The 22,246-nt window shown below is 36.5% G+C and overlaps 1 long non-coding RNA gene across 2 annotated transcripts; it reads right to left on the bottom strand.

Moving 5' to 3' along the window:
* Positions 1 to 13,242: 13,242 nt before the first annotated feature.
* LOC138828910 (uncharacterized) lies at positions 13,243 to 18,844 on the bottom strand. 2 transcript variants are annotated; one of them, XR_011372438.1, is made up of 5 exons: positions 18,766 to 18,844; positions 18,168 to 18,264; positions 16,560 to 16,668; positions 15,613 to 15,671; positions 13,243 to 14,754 (listed from the first exon to the last, which is right to left on the bottom strand). It is a non-coding gene; the product is annotated as an uncharacterized lncRNA (long non-coding RNA). The 2 variants fall into 2 exon arrangements; XR_011372452.1 differs by lacking the exon at positions 15,613 to 15,671.
* Positions 18,845 to 22,246: the final 3,402 nt, after the last annotated feature.

Raw genomic sequence — 22,246 nt, 5'->3', positions numbered from 1 at the left:
AACAATATTCTCTGGATTCCACCCACCTAGGCCACTCACCCAAATATCTGAATCACAGTTGCAATGATCAGTGGAAGTCTTTTGGTGCAAGAATCTTCTATATTGTAATAGTTCTTGGAGGTGTTTTTTTATCTCATGTCAAGAGAATAAATGACATTACTGAGAATAGGAACCCACATATGGGCATGAACTATATAGTCAACTTATTAATCAGGTACCAAAGCTCAGCCACTGGTATGTAGCAAATTACAAGTGAAAAATAATAATTTACATAAATGATTTTTGTTTCTCCTCCCAAAAGAACTCTCTTCACCAAAGAAGGTTAAGGCCTTAAGTGGATAGGGTTAAAAGAAATGGTTTGCTCTTAATCTTTCTTAAATTCCCATCTTCATTGTGGGTCTTTGGAGTTGTGTAGGTACCACACCATCTGCCTTGGGATTCCTGAATCCAAGAGATTAAAGCTAATTACAGACAATTCTTTGTCTTTCCGTTCACAAGTACAAGTTGTATATTGTAAAGGCAATATCCCGTTGTAAGCATTCTGGTGTGGAAGCGAGGGTCTATAAACAAACCAGACTTGGGTGAGCAGACACTGGATGGCCAGCTTGGTCTAGAGCCTTTTCTCTAGAGCCTTTATGCAGTTTGGCTAACCACACCTGCTAGACCTAGACATTGGATTTACTTTATGTCTTATAGTTGCCTTTGAAATTCATGCATGTTTCTCATCAATGCATTTTTCTTTTCCCTTATGCTATTTAATTAACTTCCTATGCAAGAATAAGCTTTGAGAAAACTTAGAACCTACTGAGGAAAATAGACTTGCTCACTAAAAATAGTTTCACATTCTTTGTCTGCTAGGATAAAGAAAGAGAGGAGATCAGTGTTACAGGACTCAATTGTAAATGTTGAAATAACATACTATGCTTCACCTTAATTCCTGACCAACAGGGTGATTGATGTTAGCCCGTTTCTTCTTCAGTGTCTATTCTATCCCAGAATTAAACTCAAAGCTCAAAAGTGGCAGGACAAAAAGAATCTCTTTCCTCTTTGGTCATTGTCGCCAGGCTTTATTGCTCTCAGATAAAGCCATCCTTCCCATACCTGGAATGTATGGGCCTATCTTCGATACTGTATTTATGGTCAGATTTCTGAGACATCTTTCATTTTCAAAAGATCTCAATTCAAAAAAGTCTAGAAAGTGAACCTATGGCCTTTATGTTGAAATAACAAGAAAAAAATTTCACCATCAGAAAGAAAATTTTATCATTTTGCAACTGGAAATCTTGACAAATAAATGGAAGTTGGTATGTATCTCACTCAGCCAACTCCTTATGTCCCTTTCCATTCAGTTTGAATTTCCAGCATATTTTTATGTCATGGAACCCCCGAAACACTATTATATCTCATTAAAGAAATGGAAGCTTTTTGCCAAGGTAACAATTTCATCGGCTCCCATCACAGGTAGGTCACGTGGATGGCTGTTGTGTCAAAGTCTTCCAAAGTAATAAATTAATTGAATTACTGCTTTTTGGTGAATGAAGAACCACACGGCTCATCTTCCATGTCTGCTTTTTGCAAGTGAGTACTTACATTCCCTGGCAGAGAAAGGAATTCCCTATAACCCAGACAAATGATCCATTTCTGTGTGATACATTTATTTTTTATTATACCTGCAGGTAGACATTGACGTACCGCTCTTTTTACCATAAAGCAGAGATGTTAATGAATAGGATGAAGTTATAGCTCCCTCAAATGGGGTGATTTCTTACCTGAATGATTGTCAGAATCTATGTCAAGTTCGGAAAAGAAAAGAAAATGAAGCCAGAAAGGAGGTTAGACATATTCCAGAAAGCCCTGATTTTTCTTTATGTTAGTCTCAGCATTATTCTCCACCAAACCCTCTGATTTTTAGTTTAAGGTACTAAAAGAATTGCAGACATAAAACCTAAAAGCTCTTCTTTAAAAAGAAATTAAGCTGGGAAGTGATGTGAAGGGTAAACAAAGGAGGAGGCTGCAGTGCTTGGTAAGAAATGTATGCATTATCCTGCCCATGCAATTGTAACCCCTCTGTACAATATGTTCACAAATAAAATAAAATAAAACTTAAAAAAAAAGAAATTAAGGACTATCCTAAATTTTATAATTTTATAGCTATTGTAATTTCAGGATTTTGACATGTGGATAAAGATTTTGGGGTAATCATGACAACATAAAATAGTGATCACTTGCATAATAAAAACAGTGTAGCTCCAACAAGACTATGTCTAGTCTGACTTTCCTGATAGCCCTGTAGGAGTTCTGGTGGACTCTGGGAAACCAATGATATAATCAATCTTAGGTTTCAGTAGTGGCTTTGATTCTGCTCTACATAACACACATATCAATTAAGGGGGAAAGCCAGGTCTGAAGAAGCCAGTGATAAGGTGCATAGGAAAACAACTGGAAAGTGTGACCCAGAAAAAGGTTATCAACGGATCAGTGTCAATGTAGGGACAGAAAGTAAATGGTACTGGGGGTTCCCCCAGGGTCATCTCTGAATCTTTGGTCACTTCACAACATACCTATTAGTGTCCTAAAACATTCAACAGGGAAAAAGGTTCTTATTAAACTTGAAGGAGTAAAAGATGGAACATCAGATTCCTAGACATAGAGAAAGAAAATCCAGAGCAAAGGAGTGAGTTAACAAAACCAATCAAACACAATTAAAATAAAGTTTAATATGAATAAGAATAATAAATGAGAGTAGAGTAATGAAGAACAAAGACTGGGAAGATATAGGTATCTAGGGTATCTGTCAATCTGGCAATAGAAGCTAGGTAGAGTCTCTGCCACAAACACCTGTGTTTGGGTATAATCAAAGCCCTCCTGCAATGTACATCCTACACAAAGGGGTGACAGTGATCAAGATGCATTGTATTCTTAAACTTCTTTGTTGAGTGGCAACTCCTTTGTACAACTACCTAAAGAGCATAAAAATATTTTTAAATTTCTGCTTTCTCATACTTGCCCAAATTTGTACTGATGTGTATGAAAAATTTCCAGCTATGAAATAGCTGGAAATAAGAGGATATATGGCAGGCATGATGATCAAATGCTGCTAACACAAGATTTATGAATCATAGGTCATCATATGGTCTCATTTTCTGTTGAACACAAAGGGAAGGGGAAGGGAAAGGAAGAGGAGAGGAGAGGATGGGAGAGGATGGGAGGGGAGAGGATAGGAGGGAAGGGGAGAGGATGAGAGGGGAGGGGAGGGAGAAAGGAAGGGAGGGAGGAAGGGAGGGAGGGAGGGAGGAAGGAAGGAAGGAAGGAAGGAAGGAAAGAAAGAAAGCATTATCTGTAAAACTACTCATTATATTCAAGTTTTGTGGGTTTTGTTCATGCTAAGTTCCATATTTTTGTTCACATTATTCTTCAGGACATTGCTAAGGATGATAGGTGAATGTTGCTTCCTGTCCCATTATTCCTTCCTATAACCACATAAATAAGTGCATGTTCCCTGGAATCATTTCTGTCATAAGCAATGAGTAAAGTAAGATGAAGATGAAAATTGGGTTTTGGTGTGATACTAGGTAGCACCCCCTTTTTAGACCTTTGATAATTCATAAAACATGAAATGATGTTCCTGAGATATGAAATCTCAAGTGAACCTCGTATGTAAACTAGCATAACTTCTATAAGTTAAAGGGTTTTAGTGGGGCTTTTACAAGTGGTAATAAAGTTCAGCTTGACTCAGTCTCTCTCTCTCTTTTTCTTACTTATTCTTTCCTTTTGTCCCTGTTGCTGTCTCACTTTTCTCTCCTTCTCTCCTTCTTTCCCTTTCTCTCTCTCATTTTTACTTTTCCTCTCTCCTTTCCTTTCCTTCATACTCTCCACCTTTTTTCTTCTCTCCTCTCTCCTTGTTTTTCTCTCCTCTCTCTCTGTCTCTTTTCTGTCTTAGCCTTCTCATTAAACATTCTCTCTCACAAGAATTATACATTCTATATCCAAGCATTCTTTTGCAATTTAATAGTTAGATATCATTTTTCTTGCCTTTTTTATTATTAAGTAATCCCAGGTGACAATAAGAATATAGTGTCATAGATGACCCAAAATACAAGAAGAGTGAGATACATTTCAATGTTCTTGAAAACAAACGATTATTCAAATATGCCTCATAGAATTTTCATGAATATAGAAGATATTCAATTGTAAAGGGCCAAGAAAAATATTGAATACACAATTAGGGAAAGAAGCTAGAGCGTGGTTTTTCCATAATATAAATTTGTTTATATATCCATGCACACAGTTACACTAGACAATTTCCACACAAATAAATATCTGGGTTTGTGCTTAAATGTTGCTGAAGTAGAGAGGCTTGTGAAGGGAGCAATTAATTATGAAGACATTTTGCTTATTCACCATGTCACACCAAATCATTCAGGCATAAGGATTTTATTTATTTGAGTTTCACAGGGTGAATGTGGTAAATCACAAAGGATGACCAGGAGAGCCCTGTAGATTCTCAGGATAATATACAACCATCGTTTCTCTCGGAGGTATGAAATAAAATCTAAAATCAACTGAAGTTTGAATGCATTATCTTTTCCAGAATTCTAACTGCATTAGAATCTAAGACATATTGATTCAAATCTATGTGAACTGAAGAGTCCAGCAGACAAAGGGTCTGGAATTCTCATTCTTAGTGTGTAATCTAGGTTTCAAATTCAAAAGATAGACAGATAGATAGAAAGATAGATAGATAGATAGATAGATAGATAGATAGATAGATAGATAGATAGATAGATAGATAGAGATAGACAGACAGATAGATAGATAGATAGATAGATAGATAGATAGATAGATAGATAGATAGATAGATAGATAAATAGATAGATAGATAGATAGATGATAGATAGACAGACACACATAGATACATACAAATATATGTATGTGTCTATGTGTGTATATTGTGTTTGTGTGTGTGTGTATAATTGAAATCCTTCCTTCTTCTTGTGATCTAGAAAAGTATCTTCTCTTTCTCAAGAACTCCCAGATGACAACACAATACATAACTCTTTTCTTAGTAGCAGAAAAATTCAAAGGCTTTATAGAAAATTGTCTGAAGAAAAAGAAGCAGTAAATACCGTAATACAGAGTAGAAAGAAGGAGGCTAAAGAGATCCTACATGGTGAATAATCTGACTTATGTGCTCTCCTGAGCACCACCACGGGTGGTCTATCTTCTAGATAAGATCGTCCTTATCAATGCTGCCACTCTCCAACTATTCCTTTAACAAATGCTTTATTCAGTCCATAGTATGAAAGTAAAGGGAACCTGCAGGGGGGAAAATGGCTGCCATAGCAGAGGACTTATTTTCAAAGTCCATTCTGACTATTATATTTTTAAAAATACTCCAGACTGGGTAGTTTATGAACAGAAATGTATTGTTTTCCCAGTTCTGGAGGCTGGACATTCAGGACAAGGCCTCAGCAGATGTACCTGATGAGGGTCTGTTTCTGGTCCCCACTGGCTGTCTTCTCAGTGTGATCTCATAGTGGAAACATGGCAGAAGGGGCAGGGTCTCTTTCAAGACCACTTTCACAGGCACTAATTCCTTTCATTCAGAGTTCTGCCTCATGACCACAACCACCTCCCCAAGCCTCTTCTCCTTATACCCCTAATAACTAGGGACAGAGGAAAGGGTGCATGCAGATATTCAGAACAATGGGAAAACATCTAAAAATAGGAATGTAACATTTAAAAAAAGGAAAATCTCTTCTCTGAGATTGGGACCTTCTCGTGAATGACATTGATATTTCCTGAACACAATAATTCAGACAGATGCAGTAAAATGGCTGTGAAATTAATCAAGTAGAGCATATCTTTCATCACTTTAAACAGGGTTGTATACAAATTGGTAAACAGGCATTAACCTACATTATGGTAAAATCGTATCTTCGAACACTCTGGTGCTCAGTTTACAAGGCCTCAAGATTATTTCAAAAGATTACTTCTTGGGGTCAGGGGCCTTTGGCTCATGCTTATGATCCTACCTACTTATATCCGAGGATATAAGGATTGTAGTTTGAAGTCAGCCTAGGCAGAAAAGTCCATGAGACTCATGTCCTACTACTGGTAGTAGAGCTGTAGCTTATGTTAGAGTACTAGCCTCAAGGAAACAAACAACCTAAAAGATATTGTTCAGGCCCTGAGTTCAAGTTCCATTATCATGACAGAAAGAGATAGAGAGAGAAAGAGAGGGAGACAGAGAAGAGAGACAGAAAGATAAAGAGTGAGGTTCTGCATGTGTTCCTGGAAATTTATTCAGAATATCTGGGTAAATATTAATTTCTATACATACATGATTATGTGGTATATGTATATGCAAGAAAAATTACATAACTAAATATAGTACATTGCTGTTTAGATATCTATGTACCATATATATATAAACCAAATACATAAATCTCTTTATATACATATACATATGTTTTTTAAAAATGTACATATGCTATTGTGATCATAATAAAGGAACTCATTTAAAAGCATTACCAAACTCAAAGTAATTTTTGTCATACACATCAAATGAGTACTCTCATGTTAAAGAATCTTTAAAATGTGTTGCTTTTTTAGCAAAAGTTTGTGTTCAAAAAAGTAAGAATCCACACTCTTCCTTCAAATAGATGGCATTTCTAAGCCCACGGAAACCTAATAGAAACAAAGGTCTTGCTACACAACAAGTTCTTAGCACCTACTAGTTACAGTTATCTCAAATACTGCCCCCCATTAATGTCAATTTCCGACTTTCTAAGCAATAGAGAGTGGCTGGTGGGACAGAGACCTCTTCTCTGTAAAGTAAAAGAGATTACAGCCCAGCTTGTCTTCCAGTGATTCACCAATGACAAGTGCCTATATCAAGAAGAGAACATTCAGATTCCAGAACAACTGATTTCAAATGCTCCTTGTTCTCAACTAAATAGGCTTGAAAACTCTTTGCTTAACTACTTGTGAAGGGAAGGAAAAAAAGCTTGTTTCCCATGTTTTATACCAAATGAATGACAGTTGTTTACTATGGACTTAAAGCCAGTGTTCATTTTGAGTTGAAGCCCCCCTCCTCCTCCAAACACACACACAAACACACAACTATTTTTTTCCCACAGCAACTGTAAAATGTCGTCCTATATATCTTAATTGACTCAATTTTAATCCTAGAAACATCTCTCAATTCATCTATCTACAAAAGTTAAAAAAATTATCAAAATAGAGAAATTTCAGGTAAAGGAGAAAGTATCAATTTCTCTTGCCATTATATTTCAATATCTAAAGAATTCTTCCATAGAGAAAATAAAATGAGTCAGCTCACTTTTCTGAATTACACGCCATTAGTGGTATTTGTCCTCCTGCTTTTAATTGCGGGACACCTAGCTACAAAATTATAGGCGTAGATAGTCTATATATTCTTTTTAAAATATTATGTAAAATTCCTTTCTCCAAATGTTTAATTTCTATTGAAACTCTCCTATCTACATAGCATTTCATACAGAGAGGGAATGACTTTGGAAAAGTAAGTCATGATGAAATTAATATGTATAACTATATCACATGGTTCATTGAAAGGTCACAAAGTCCAACTTATTTTATGTTGAATGACCATATTTGGCAAATGGAAGACTCTTTTTAAAAAAAGTAGCTGCACCATCTATTTTAAAGTGAATTCTACAATGGCAGGGACCCTGCCACATACTCTTATCAGCTGGTATTACACAGTAGGATATTCAGAAGGATGAATTGTGTCTTCCAAGAAATTAAGGCCTGTATAGTAAATGTAATCCAGAACATAGATGATAGTTTTACCCTACCATTAAAAGGCATGCTTTAAAAATATCATTATATCTTTTACTGGATTAGTTTTAAAAGTGGATTCTGAATCTTTATTTCTCAATGTAATTTGCAAAAGCAGAGTTTTCATTTGTTCCATTAGAGCTTTTGAAGACAGGAAGCCAGTTGGAACTTATTTCCACCAATCGCAAAGCTGTAACATTATCCACTATACATATTTAATTTACCTCCCCAGAAATAAACTCTATACATAGGATTATTTGCAAAGAAAATGTGGACATTATTTAAAAGGAGGGATTGCCCTCTTTTAAAACAATGTCAAGAAATTGGAGTCAGATGATACAAATTATAATCTAAACTTGTATGTTTTTATTGAGACTATTTGATGGTAAAAAGTTCTTCATCTTAATATCAGAACTTCAAATGGAGAAAGTAATATCCATCTTATGAATAATTAAAGTGAATGATATAGAAATGCTTATATTTATGTGGAAATACTAAGCAGAATAAAGTTTCCATCATTTGAGAGTTATCTTGGAAAAGTCAGTTACATCAATAGTGACATTTTTCGTGTTTGAAAAATAAGGTAGTTGGCACTATGATATCTAATATTATATGATCCTATGGGAGATATAATTCTCCAAAAACAAAGTATACAAAAAGGCACAACATAGTTTTAGACCCAATTGCATGAATATCCATTACTTTTTTCCCATCAGAAGAGGGTGAACTTCTTCTAATCTCTATTCATCTGGAAACCTATTTTTCTTCATCCTTACAAGATTAATTTACAATCAAGACCAGATGGTTCAAGGCCACCCATTTTAATATGAAGAGATTATTATCTTATTATCAAATCTTTAACCAAAATACCTCAGGTTAGTTTGCAAATCCTGGCAGAATGCTTGAACATGCAAACAAAATACATAAACTATAAAGACATTTGCTGGGTGCCAGTGGCTCAGAGGCCCATAATTATAGCTACCCAGGAGAATGAGACCAGAGGATCATCATTCAAAGCCAGCCGCTCAAAGCCAGCCAGCGTAGTAAAGTCCATGAGACCCTTATCTCCAATTTATCATCCAAAAAGCAGGAAGTAGAGCCTTGGCCCAAGTGGTAGAGTGCAAAAAAGCACAAAAGCTCAGAAATAGTGCCCAGACCTTGAGGACAACACCCCCGCCCCCCCCCCGCCCCCACACACACCTCAAAAAAAAGTTAGGTGGTATTAAATGGATTGTAAAGATAAATGTCTTTCTCCATCTCAGCTCTTGTAGCTTGGGCTAGGGAGAAGCTCAAGTGATAGAGCAAAAGGCAAAAGGCTCCAAGTGCAAATCCCAGTACTGGCAATAATAATGATAATAATAATAATAATAATAGCAGTACTCTTAATACTTGAATCTTCAGAAACAACAAATTCAGCTCTTGTAGGTGTTTTTGTTCATGTGTTACTTTCATATTACTTTTGTTGTTGTTGTTTTTGGTTGTGGAGCTTGAACTCAGGGCCTGGGTCTTGTCCCTGAGCCTCTTTGTGTTCAAGGCTAGTGCTCTACCACTTGAGCTACAGTTCCACTTCCAGGGTTTTTTTCTGAGTAGTTTGTTGGCGAAGAGTCTCACAGAGTTTACTGCTGGAGCCAGCTTCAGTTGCATTTCTCAGATCTCAGCCTCCTGAGTGGCTAGGATTACAGGCATGAGCTACCAGTGCCAGGCCTAGTTTTGCTTTTTCTCTGTGTCTTTCCCTTCTGGAGTTCTTGAATACCTTTCTTCAGTTAATGATTGACTGAAGTTTGATATAAGTTATCCTGGCATTGCACTTACCCTTTCTTCTCTATTTATTCCTATTTGCTGCCTTTCATTTTGTCCCTCTCTCTTACAAGCTTCTCTATTGGAGAATATCCTTTGTTTTCCTTTTATTGATCGAAATAAAAATGTCTGAGCAACAGGGGCTCATGCTGGTAATCTTAGCTACACATGTGGCTGAGATCTAGAGGATCATGGTTGGAGTCCAGTCTGAGCAGAAAAGTCCATGACGCACCACCTTCATTCTACACGCTCCTCTTGTTAATATTTGGCTGGGTGAGAACTTTAAAGCTGTGCTCCAATTCTCCTGGCTTTCAAAGGTCTTCTCAGCACACCCATGTGCTTTTCTCTGACTATTCTTCCATCTCAAAATCCAGAGACTTTTCCCTCCCTTCCTTCCTTCCTTCTTTCCTTCCTTCCTTCTTTCTTTCCTTCCTTTCTTTCCCTTCTTTCTTTCTTCCTTCCTTTCTTTCTTCCTTCCTTCCTTTCTTTCTTTTTCTTCCTCCCTTCCTTCCTTCCTTCCTTCCTTCTTTCCTTCCTTCCTTCCTTCCTTCCTTCCTTCCTTCCTTTCTTTCTTTCTTTTTCTTTCTTTCTTTCTTTCTTTCTTTCTTTCTTTCTTTCTTTCTTTCTTTCTTTCTTTCTTTCTTTCTTTCCTTGCTTTCTTTTTCTTTCTCTTTTTCTCTCTCTTCTTTTTCCTCCTTCCTTCTTCCTTCCTTCTGTTCTTCCTTCCTTTCTCTTTTTTTCTTTTGTTTCTTTCTTTCCTTCTTTCTTTCTTTCCTTCTTTCTTTGTTTCTTTCTTTTTTGTTGACTGTACTGAGCTTTAAACTCAGGCCCTTGCATTTGCTAGGAGTCCTCCAGAAACTGTACCATGTATCCACTGCCCCAGAAGCTTTGGATTGTGATCTTCCCAAGTACACTTTTGGTGTAGCTGAGAATAGAGGCATGAATCTCCACACCTAGCCCTAATCCTTTCTTTATCATAAGTGTTCTTAAAATATACAATGATTTCTGGTCTTTTTTATTTACTGTTCTGAGCCTACTGTGAGACCTTGAATTGTCCATCAATTTATAATTAATTGTCAATTGCAAAGAATGAATTTTTCTCATACATCATTTTTCCTCTCCACTCATTTTTTTAATTCACTCCAAAATTACAAAATGAATGTTGAGTTTTTCTCATCTTTCCTCTCAATTTTTAAAACTTTTAACATACTGCTTTGTTCTATTTAATTTTGCCTGCCAACTCTTCTATTATATTTTATTGTTGGCTGTCTTTTATTTCAATTCCAAAATACTTCTTCCTTCTTTAAATGTTCACTAACAGTAGCATTCTTCCCTTGTCTTGTGGATGGGCAGGAGTCTCTTGTCTGTTAGAGAGTGGTAAGGTAATCGGGGGTGTTGTGATTTGAATCTCACATTGACTATCAATTCTTCTGGTCCTTTTGTCTCTTTTAATGGCGGCTGCTTCTGCTATAGGCTCTTCTCGGAGGCTTTTAGGAACTAAACATCTGAGTATAATTCCCACCCCACCCCCACCCAGAAAAAGAGAAGTTCCCAAGTACAAGAGATTCTGAGCATTTCATTATGAGATCCTCCAGCACTGACATCATGTATTCATTTTCCCTTCAGGGTTATGTGTTTCTTTAGACATATGCCTCATTTATTGAAATGAGTGATAGAAGGAAGTTATAGGTTTCACCATTTAGCACTTTTCAGAACATGGTGTTGTGAGTCTCTGTAAAGCAAAATACTTCATCTGTTAAAGCATAAATAGATAACATAAGGAGATCATGTAAGAAATGCAGTGTTCTAGATCTTTCCTTCAGAAAGCCACTGTTTACAGGAGTCTGCCTTTATCTAATGGTATATTCAAAAGATCCCTGATCTAAATACCTGTTACCTTCTCTTTTTTTTCTTCTTTCATATTTCTTTTTTTAATACATATTTTTTATTGTAAAGATACTGTATAGAGATGTTGCAGTTACATGAGTAAGGTAATGCGTACATTTCCTATGGAGCATTGTTACCCCCTCCTTTGTTTTTCTTGTTGCAGAGAGAGAAAAGGAGAGCGATGTGGGATTACCTAGCTTGCAGGTCTGGGGTTATATACAATTATCATCTAGTGATGGCCCCAAACCAAGAAGTATACTTCAAAAACCAATCATGAAGGTCAGAGCTACCCCCACAAAAATGTAATGCTAAACACAACTGTAAGCCAGGGAGATAATTTAATTATATTCATTAGCAACATTTTTAAAAATCAACAAGAAACATGTAAACTTGAATATTTATACTTCAATAAAACTCAGTATAGTAAAAATGCTATCTTCTAATGATATAGTCAGAATGAAAAGGTTTAACAAGACATCAATTTCTTATTTTTTTGTACTATGTTTTGAAGTCCAGTATGTATTTCAAGCTGTCAGTTTATGTTAGTTTTAGTTAGAGAATAGCCACCATATTGGACAGTAGCTCGCTCATCAAAGATCTTTTCTTTTTTTTTCATCAAAGATCTTGACCTGGGAGTTGATTATCTCTTTCTTGGAGAGCATTAATTTTTATTTATATTGTCAAGAAAATAGTTAAAAGCTTCACATGAAAAAAAAATCTAGATGCCCTTGAAAATTGGGAGACTTGAGCACCATTGGGCAGTTTGGCAACAACACCTTTCTGTAGATGATTGTCCTTGATCAAACCCAAGTTCAGAAATGGCTTCTTCTGTCTCTTGATCATGTCACTGACAGAACATTTCACACACTGATGACAAGTGCCTGGCTCTGGCCATTTGAATTTACAACTATAAATCTAGGTCAAACCCCTTTTCCTTGCAGATAAGAAAACTAGGACCCAGAGAAGTGAGGCCATTTTTCATTCAGGCTAGAGATGGTGACAGAGCTGTTGATTATAACCAACAGCTGAATCACCAGGAGGGCTTTTTAGAGACAACACATTGTTTTCTTAGCTTACATGTGATCTCCTCCCATTTTAATTAGCCAATTTCTACTCAACCCAATTGCTCAGAATCCCTTTTCTCTAAAAGCTAGTCACAAAAAAAGTCTGTTTCTGGTTGGTCTTATCTTCTCTTATCTACTCGATAAAAAGCAAGTTTTACTTTGAAAAAAATGAAAGAAATCCATGGCTTTTGATTTTCAAAGTGTTTGCCACTTCTTTCCTAGTCTTACTGTAGTTTCTTGAGGGTAAACTTCTGGAGTTTGAACTCATGGCCTTTTGCTTATTAGGCACTTAAGTCATCCCTCCAGTCCTTATTGCTCTGGTTATTGCTGAAGTAGAGTCTCACTTCTTGGCCAGGCCAGATTGAACTACGATGTTCCTGTTTAGACTTTCTATGGATATTGGGATGACAGGCATATATGAGCAGACACAGCTTTATCTGTTGAGAGGGGGGAGGCTTCCTGAATTTTTTGTCTGGAATGGCCTGGAACCATGATCCTCCTGATCTCAGCCTTCAGGTTAGCTAAGATTAAAAGCATGACCCATATGCCCAACTCAGTAAAACCTTTTCTAAAACATGACATATGACTCATTAGAGTTCCTTAATGACAATATAATCAATACCAAGAATAAAGAAACATTTGTGTGGTTCTCTTTATTAATACATTGAGATTAAAAATATTAAAATTTTTGAGGGAGGATGGTAGAAGGGGTGACTGATCAAGACATATCACACTTACAAGCTGACTTGTACAAATAAAATGAAAATTAAAGTTTACAAGATATTAACCTCAGAGATGGCTCTAGACACAACAAGCATACATTTAATTTGATTTATATAAATTTTTTAAAATGTGAAACTAACTAGTGGCAATAAATCAGAATACTGGCTACCCTCTAGGTAAGGATGTATATATTAATCTGGAGAACCTTTTGGGTTTGTGGACACATATATCTTGATGTGAGTAACAAATATACAGGTGTAGACATGTAGAAAATGTGTCATCTGAGATTACTGCATTTTCTGCAGTTCTGTTGTCAATTGCATCTGTGTGTGTGTGTCTGTCTGTCTGTCTGTATGTAGAGTGGCTTCTTTTACTGATTCACAGGCTTATTTGTTTTAACTTCTAACTAACCTTTTCACTCCTGAGTGGACTCAAGTAAATCACTTAATAAGCCTTGGAGCTCAGAGAGGACAGGGAAAGACAGAAGACAATCATCAACACACACAATCAGGATGGTTTGCATACTAATGTCATTTGTCCCACAAAGGAAGGAATATACAGTAATCAGATCATATAGATGCTAACATATACAATTATCTAATTTGAGATCTTTTCTTATTAGATTTTTACATCAGACTGTGTTCTAAGGTCTTCAGACAGAGACTGCCAGTCCTGGTAATGTGTGACCAATATAGGCAAATTGCATTTATTCTGGTTCATTTATTTTGTTTAAATTGTGTTAAGTACCTAAATAATTAGCTTAAACATGTTCAAAGCCAAACAAAAGTAAGAAAATATTGCAAAGGGAAGGAGAAAATGTGTTTGTCTTTATTCTTAAACAAGTGGTATACTTCATGGAATGTAGCATGATTGACCATTGTAATTGCTTTTTCTGGAATGAGTGAGACCATATTCTCATTCCTTTGCCACCACAAATACTCAGCAGTCACCGGAATGTCTCTTGTGGTATATTTGCGGGTTTATATCATGTCACTTCTACTAGAATTGTAATCATTAATTGCTTAAGAGTTCATTCCATTTAAAATATTTTCCATCAAAAGCCACTCTCAAATAAATACTTGGAATAAAATGTAAAGTAATGAAGGGTTTTGAAAGCATAGCTTTTTTAAAAGCATATCTTAACTGTTTCATACCTCAAATTACAAATTGCACCTATTTCCTGGGCAACCTGTACTGTAGATCATCTTCCATTTCTGAACACAAAATTAGTTCTTGATCCCATACTGTTTCATTCCTGTTGGTTTATAGTATTTCACGCCATTTTTAAAAAAGACATCAAGTCAGAAAGACCTCACAGTCTTTGGCAGCTAATCCTGAAACTTCCTTAAAACAAACCTGCAGGGGATAGATTCCAGTAGGAAATTTGCTCTCAAGCAATAATTTTCTTTCTGATGTTTCAACAATGTGGAGTCGACCAGTTGTGTTTTTTTTTCAAGTTCTGCAAGGAACCAAAAGAGATATCATTTTTAAGATAAATTTCATTCTTTATACCCAAGTCTTTAAATATTAATTTTTTCTTTTTTCTTTTATTCTTGCAGGAAATAATAAATTATCACCCTCTGATAGAAAGAAATAATTGAGAAAAGCTAGCTCTGTAAGTCTCTTGGCAATTGATTTCCTAGTATTCAGAAGCTGTTTATATAAATGGGATATTTACTTTTTAAGCTTTATTTACAGATTTTGCCAGATGAGCATGTACTCTGTGAACTATAATTATGGATTTCCAGCTGTTACCAGAAAATGTGGTATGCACAGTTTTGAAGCCTGAAGCATGTTTAAGAAATCACTACTGGTAAGCCTAAAATAATATCAAGTATTAATGATTGGTAAACCCACTGAGAACAGGCTGCTGATTCATGAAGAACAGACAATTATAGGGCTGAGTGTGTTCTTAATAAGCTCTCCTATTTTTTTCTCTACTCCAGGCTTGAGTAGACTCTACTAAAATGAACCTAAATAGAAGAGACATTCTGTATTTTAAAGACTAACCATTACAGTAATTCAACAACTCCCTTTAAGAACATACTATGTTGTTCCTCCATCCATTTTTTTCATAATATATTTTGCTTATTTGTAATCAAAAGCCCTCTGGTCAAAGTTGAAATTTGAGCTAGTTCTGTGATTTTTTTTTAAGAAGTGGATATTTTCCGGCCTCATTTTTCATGGCAACTTTAGCTCCAAAAACAAAGAAAACACTGGAGGGTTACGAAGAAGCCACACTGATTTTTCTGTCCACCATCCCCCCTCCAATATCTCCTCAAAAGCACACAAATGAGTATAGTTATTTCCTTCTTACCCTTTTTTCTGAGTATGTTGATATAACTTTGTTCTTGTAACGTAACTGGATAAACTCTTCTTGATTCCCGGTTTCCAAAGGAAGTGATGAAGAGAAGTAAAATTTAAACCTAAACTATCATGCAGGGAATAGTGGTGAATGCCGATAATCCCAGGCTAAGGAGATTTGCAAGTTCAAGCCCAACCTGGGCTATGTAGTGAGAATACAATCTCAATTTTTTAAAAAAAGTCAGTCTGGAAAGTTGATTGTATGTATAGCCTTTTTGATATTCTGTCTAAAAGACAACAGGAAACACTATGGCCAGGCTAAGTCAAATATTTAGTAATCAGAAGAAGATCCTGAAGACCATCCATCCAGGTTCACGTTCCCAAGGCAATGCCAGAGCAGAGCCCTTCAGAGACAGACATAGCCTTGACTCCAGAAAGAAGCACAAGAGCCTTTCCCGTGTTGTTAGGGCCGATGCTTACTGTACAGCAGGAAAGCTTACGGGTACAAACAGTATCAATATGTATGAAAAGGGAGAGAAGGGATATGCCAGTCAAGATTGTCTAGAGAAACAGAACTGGTAGAAGGTATATTTCATTATAAAGGAGATTTGTCCAATTGGCTCACACAATTGTAGTCTGTATAGTTCCACATGACTGTCTTCAGGCTACACAGCCAGAAACTGGTCTACTAAGCTAAAAACATCAGAACATGATGGAGCAATGATCTGGCCCCAGAGAAAGGCTGAAGGCTTAGGGCTTTCTGGAGAGTCATTGCTGTGAGTCCCTGTCCAAAGACTACCAAGGCTGGTTTAAGAAGGGTCAAGTGGACACGTGGGATCATCTCCCTCCTATATTTTATTCCATTTCAGCTTGAATCTATTGAACAGCGGCATCCATACTCAAGAAGGAGGCTCCCTACTCCTCTTCTTCACCCACAAGCCAGTTGTCTCATGCACTCACCAACATGCTCCAAATTGTGCTTTGCCAGTTTTCTAGGCTCCTTCAATCCAATTAAGTTGATTACTCAAATTAATCCTCCCAAGGGCCAACTCTAGAAACCAGGACAGGTCTGGGGGGGAAGAAAGTCCATCTCTAGTTACAAAGTAACAAAACCATTAAATATCTAATGAGATTATAAAAGAAACTATAGTGACTATAGAATTGAATATTATGTAGTAATCCGAAAGTGTTACTGTGAATAGCTAGCATGAAGAAACATGCTACTAAGTGTTTTGTTTGCAAAGTGAACACCACAAACCAACATAATTCCAAGACTGGGTGGCTTATGCAACACAACCATGTTTTCTCAGCATCTAGTGGCTAGAAGTTTGAGATCAAGTTTGAGATCAAGATGTCAGCCAGGTGGTTTTCTTCTGAGGTTTTTTTTTTGGCTGATAGCTGCTTGTCTTCTCCTCCCTGTGTCTTCACATGGTCTTACCTCTCTACAAATCCATTCCAGCTGTCCATGTGTCCAAATTTTCCCTTCTCAGAAGGACAACAATCATATTGGGCCAAACCTAGTGGCTTCATTTTAACTACTTACCTCTTAAAGGCCCTATTCCATCACATTCTGAAGTTCTAAGAGCTGGAGCTTTAGTATAGGAAGTTTAAAGGTGAAGATTAAGATAAGCCAAGAAAAAAAAAGCAGTGTACTACAAATAAAATGGTTGAGAATGAGATATGGTCTCAGGTATCTACCAGTCATGAGGCTTCTTGTGTCTGATCTCCTTCAAACTCATGGGAATACTGACCACCATTTAGAAAGAAGAAACAGAGACACACAGAAGAAATGAGTTGGCAAACTCTTCACAATTAGGTACATATATTTTAAAGTTTATATTCTTTCCAACATACTAGGATAAATCTCATAGTGATGATTTGTAACAAATTAAGGTAGTTATCTGACTTTTATTATAGTGCAATTTTATAACCACTGAAAGAGAGAAAGAGAAAAACACATTGGTAGAACTGAGAGAACTAAATGTATATAAAGATACTTGGCTAGGTGCTATAAGATTATGATATATATCGTGGCTCTAGTCCTCAAGAAGTCTGTGTAAATGCACAAGCAAGTATAGTGAAGAAAAACAGGTGTGATGACTAAGTGTTCAGAGAATGCAGAAATTAATTTTCAATGTCATATTATGTGTAGAATTATGCCTTTATAAGTCCAATAAAAATTTTTCCTGAGTTGTGTATCATAATATATTTAACTCATTCAATTTTATTTATTGAGACCTTACCAGATGTAAGTATATAGCAATGATAAAAACAAGATTGCTTGCTTGCAGCTTCTAAACTAAGACTGTTTTCAAAATGGGGTCCCAAGGTTATGTGCAGCACAAAAAGTGACCTGAACATTATTTTTTAAAAAACACTGATTTTTTGGACTATTTTCTGTAAAGACTAGGCCTGGAAATGTCACTTTTCGAGAGAGCCCTGTCTAAAAACTACAACTTATTTGTCTAAAGAAAAGTTCAACAACTGTGATGAGCCTCATAAAATAGATTATCTGCTACAGATGCCAAGATGTAAGTTACATAGAGACTTAAAACAACAAATACTTACCAGTCCCACTTTCCTTTCTTCTGGGTCCAGAACCTGAGCATGGCTTGTCTGGATGACTTTGAATCATGATCTCTCACCAAATGATAGTTCTAAAGATCTGAAAGTTTGGCAGAATAAAGACCAGTTTCCAAACTCATGTTGTTTTCAGAGGATTCCACTGTTGATGAGGAGACTGATTTCACTGTCTCCACCTCCTCTCGTGCCCACCCTCCCACACTGGTTCCTTGGTGGAAGTTCTCAGTGGCTGGCCTTAGTTTCTTGCCATATAGGCCTCCCCATAAAACATCATGGCAAATGTGAACAAATAAGAGAAGGCAAGAATAGCCAGGGCTTCATGTGGCCCACGAACCCATCTCAGTCATATTCTATTACAGCTGGTGTAGCCTTCATCCAAAATGCTTGCACCAGGAGGACACAAGACTGTATAGAATATTTTTTTTCAGATTTTTCTATATTTAAGCAAACACGATGAGATATCTCGAGTCTAGGACCCAATTTTAAACACAGAATTCATGAGTTGTATGTACAATTTACACAAATAGCCCCGGGGGATTGCCACACGTATCTTTGGTGTACCATCATTTGTCTGTGATCTTACCTATGAGATCAGGTGTGGAATTCTTCTCTGGTATCATCATGTCGATGCTCAGGAAATCATTTTCGATTTTAGGTTTTGAAGTTAAGGGTTCTCAACCTTTAAGTAGAAGCAAGTCACTGTGTCTAGCTAAAACTCACAGGGTGGTTACATAAAAACAAGGACTCTAAGATGTGGAGATCCAGCGCACAGCTGGTCCAACATGGGTCCTTCATCCAGACTTGGAAGGTAAGGAGAGTTCTAGCACAGACATAAAAGATACAAATGGATGCAAAGTCACCCAAGGACAAGGCAAGGTCAGGAAAGCTGTGGCTGGAGCACATTCAATGCTTTCAGACCAGTCTGTCTCTGTGGTGTTTCACACCATATTCATGCTTATTTCTGAGGGCTTAAGAAGCCACTCTTGTCTCTGTACTCACATTATCTAAGAGGTTTTTTTGGTGTTTTTTTTTCAAATAAGTAGGTTTCCAAATTTACCAAAATCTTTCATGACATGCACTTCTGCCTATCATTTTAAAACAAAAACCTGAAACTTGTTCAGAAAAATACATTTAAGTATATTTAGTAGAAACAAAGTAAGTTTCTTTCTTTTAGCCTATTTTTGTTGTGGCAGAAATCTTTCATTCATAATAAGTCTAGCCTTCTTCACCATATATCAGCCTTAATTCTCCATCTCAGAAGCATGGACCATGAATTGACAACAGAAGGAAGTAAAGATATGGAGAAAGGGGAAATGGGAGAGAAAAGGCGAGAGGGAAGGAATAGAAGGAGGAAGGGTGGTGGGAGAGAGGGAGGCAAATAGGAAAGAAGAGAGGGAGAGAGGGACGGAGAAAGGGAGGGAAGAAAAAAGAGGAAAGAAAAGGGAGAAAATATAAAAGAAAAGAGAAAGAAAAGAAAATCACTGAGTATTTGGACTCTTTGTTGTTGATTGAAAAAATTTCTCTCAACAGAAGCCTAAAGCCAATTTGAGCAGCAGCATGGACTGGAATAAATTCATCTGGATTTTTTCAGTCTGTATCATATAACTCAAATTCTAAGTGGAGGATTGTGGTATCCTGGGGAAAGATCTGACCTCAGCATCTGGAAGACTAGGGCTTGCTGGTCTTGGTTCAGCCACGACGTTGATGAGTCAGCATGGGTAATTCAATTAGCTTTGTAAGAACTATTCCTCAATTTGGTAAATAAATAGTTTGAGAGAACTGTGTGGTTCTCAGGGTATGGTCACAAGACCAGCAGCACATCAACATCACCTGGAAACTTATTAGAAATGCAAATTTGGGGTTTCTAGTCTAAATGTACTAAATGTGGGGCAAAAAAACCTGAAGAACTAAAGTCCAAGAATTCATTTTAAACTAGTGACTCAGTTCATTGTGATGCACCCATAGGTTTGAGACAGATAATCTTAGATCTTTTGAAAGCTAAAACATATAGAAATATGAAACTTCCCGGGATAGTAAGAGTAATAGAAATGATTTTTTTTTTAATCCAATTAAGAAAAAGAGCCAGGCTAACACCTGTAATCCTCGCTATTCAGGAGGCGGAGAGGTAAGGATAACAGTTCAAAGCCAACGTTGGCAGAAAAGTTCATGATACTCATATCTCCAATTAACCATCAGAAAACGGGAAGTGGAGCTGTGCCTTAAAGTGGTAGAGTGCTAGCCAGGAGTGAAAAAGCTCAGAAACAGTGCTCAGGCCCTGAGTTGAAGCCCCACAGCTGACAACAACAACAACAACTAAAACAAGAACAACAAAAACGTTATTTTGGTGCTACCCAAATAAAATCAGAAGCAATCACCAAATGTTATCTCATAGAATCTTTACAAGAGACCAAGTTCCATTGTTATTTAGTTCCTCTACTACACAGACAATGAAAAATGAACATGGATAAGAGTAAGCCATGTTGCCCAGAGCCTCAAAACAGATCAAGGCAAAGCCAATCCTCAACCAGGAATCTTGATTCCTACATTGATGTCTTCTTTTTTATAGGCAATCACCAGCTTTGCTCCAAAGTGTTTGGGTTTGCTTATGTTTTTGCCCACATACCTCTTCTAGACACAGACATCAAGTGCTATCTATCCATAAGTACTTTGACTCAATTTTAACCCTAATACCAATCATCCTTTTAAAAAGAATACATCTGTATAGAGCAAGTATGTATATGCTGCAAAAGAGAGATATAGGTGAGTGCCAGTGTATTATGTTCTTTACTATATTATAAATGTAATAGAGAAAACATTATGTAAACATTATATTTTATATATTCACTATATTGTATCATTATATACTATAAACCTATTGCATGAATATATTGTCATATATAGTACAATATATTTATATATTAACTTTCCTGTCCTTTTTGAAGTTTCATCTATAAAGTTAATGGTGCCATTAACATAAGAGAACATTAGTATTACCTGCTCAGTAAGTATTGACTATTAGAACTTTTATGGTACTTGGGAAACAACCTGTTCTCAAAAGATGTAACAGGTAGTAATGGGTTAATGGCCTAATTTACTTTCAAATTTTATCAATGAGTAGTAATATTATTAGTAGTATAATAAACAGAAATATATTTAGCAAAACTGAGGAAATCTCAAGCCATAAGAGATTTTCTAAATCTTTCTGTAAGTTAAAAACAACATTAAGAAGCTGCTTGAGGTGATTTGTGCCCATTTGAGATGCCAGAGCCTTTGCTATGAGGCTCAGGTTATTCGCCCAGTGCCCTGTCAAATCTCTCCTGAAGTCAGGCAATTCTGTTTCCCTAAATTTTCTCCTAACTTCAAATAACTGAAAGATTCTTCCCTTCCCCTTCCCCATCATCTCTTGCTTTCTCTGTGTAGTAATGACCACTACTATGTCCTAGCTCTCTTAATCTGAAATTAGGAAAATAATTCTTAGATACAAATGCCTATGCTCTAACGTAACACTGGCTGTGTTCAAACATCATTTGTAGAAGACAAATGCTATAAAAAGACAGCAGTTTATTTTAAAACTTTCCTTTAAAATCTGCTCTTTGGATCTACCATTATATTTGTATTTTATTCACCATTATTTTAATCAACCTTATATTTTGAAATATAGCTATCTTGTTTCATCTGAATTATATCTCTTGGCAAAGGACACTGTTCAGAAGTCAGTACCTACATCACTACTTGAAATGGATGAAGAATGAGAAGTCCAGATGGACAGCTGTCCCCACCAGACCCCCAGGCATTCCAATGAGCTTAGTTTGGTCATCTCAGGCCTAAGAGTGTGCTGAGCTGATGCCCCCAAGAAGCTCAAGAGCCACTGGACTGGATTCAAGCAACACAGAGATTTATGGGTAATAAATAAATCAGGGTGTTGTGGTATTGTAACAAAGAACTGAAAAATAATTCACCTTATTTCAACTTTTCAGCTTACATTTTGTTAGTTATCTTCATATTACGGCTAAAAATCAACCAGTCTGTTGTATCAAGTCACATGCATTTTATTGGAACTTCAA

Source organism: Dipodomys merriami, unplaced genomic scaffold, assembly GCF_024711535.1.
Source record: "Dipodomys merriami isolate MVZ:Mamm:240054 unplaced genomic scaffold, mDipMer1.0.p SCAF_1, whole genome shotgun sequence".
In the NCBI taxonomy this organism is placed as follows: domain Eukaryota; kingdom Metazoa; phylum Chordata; class Mammalia; order Rodentia; family Heteromyidae; genus Dipodomys; species Dipodomys merriami.
Note: the sequence above shows the minus strand (reverse complement) of the source record. Positions and strands in the feature narration are given on the sequence as shown.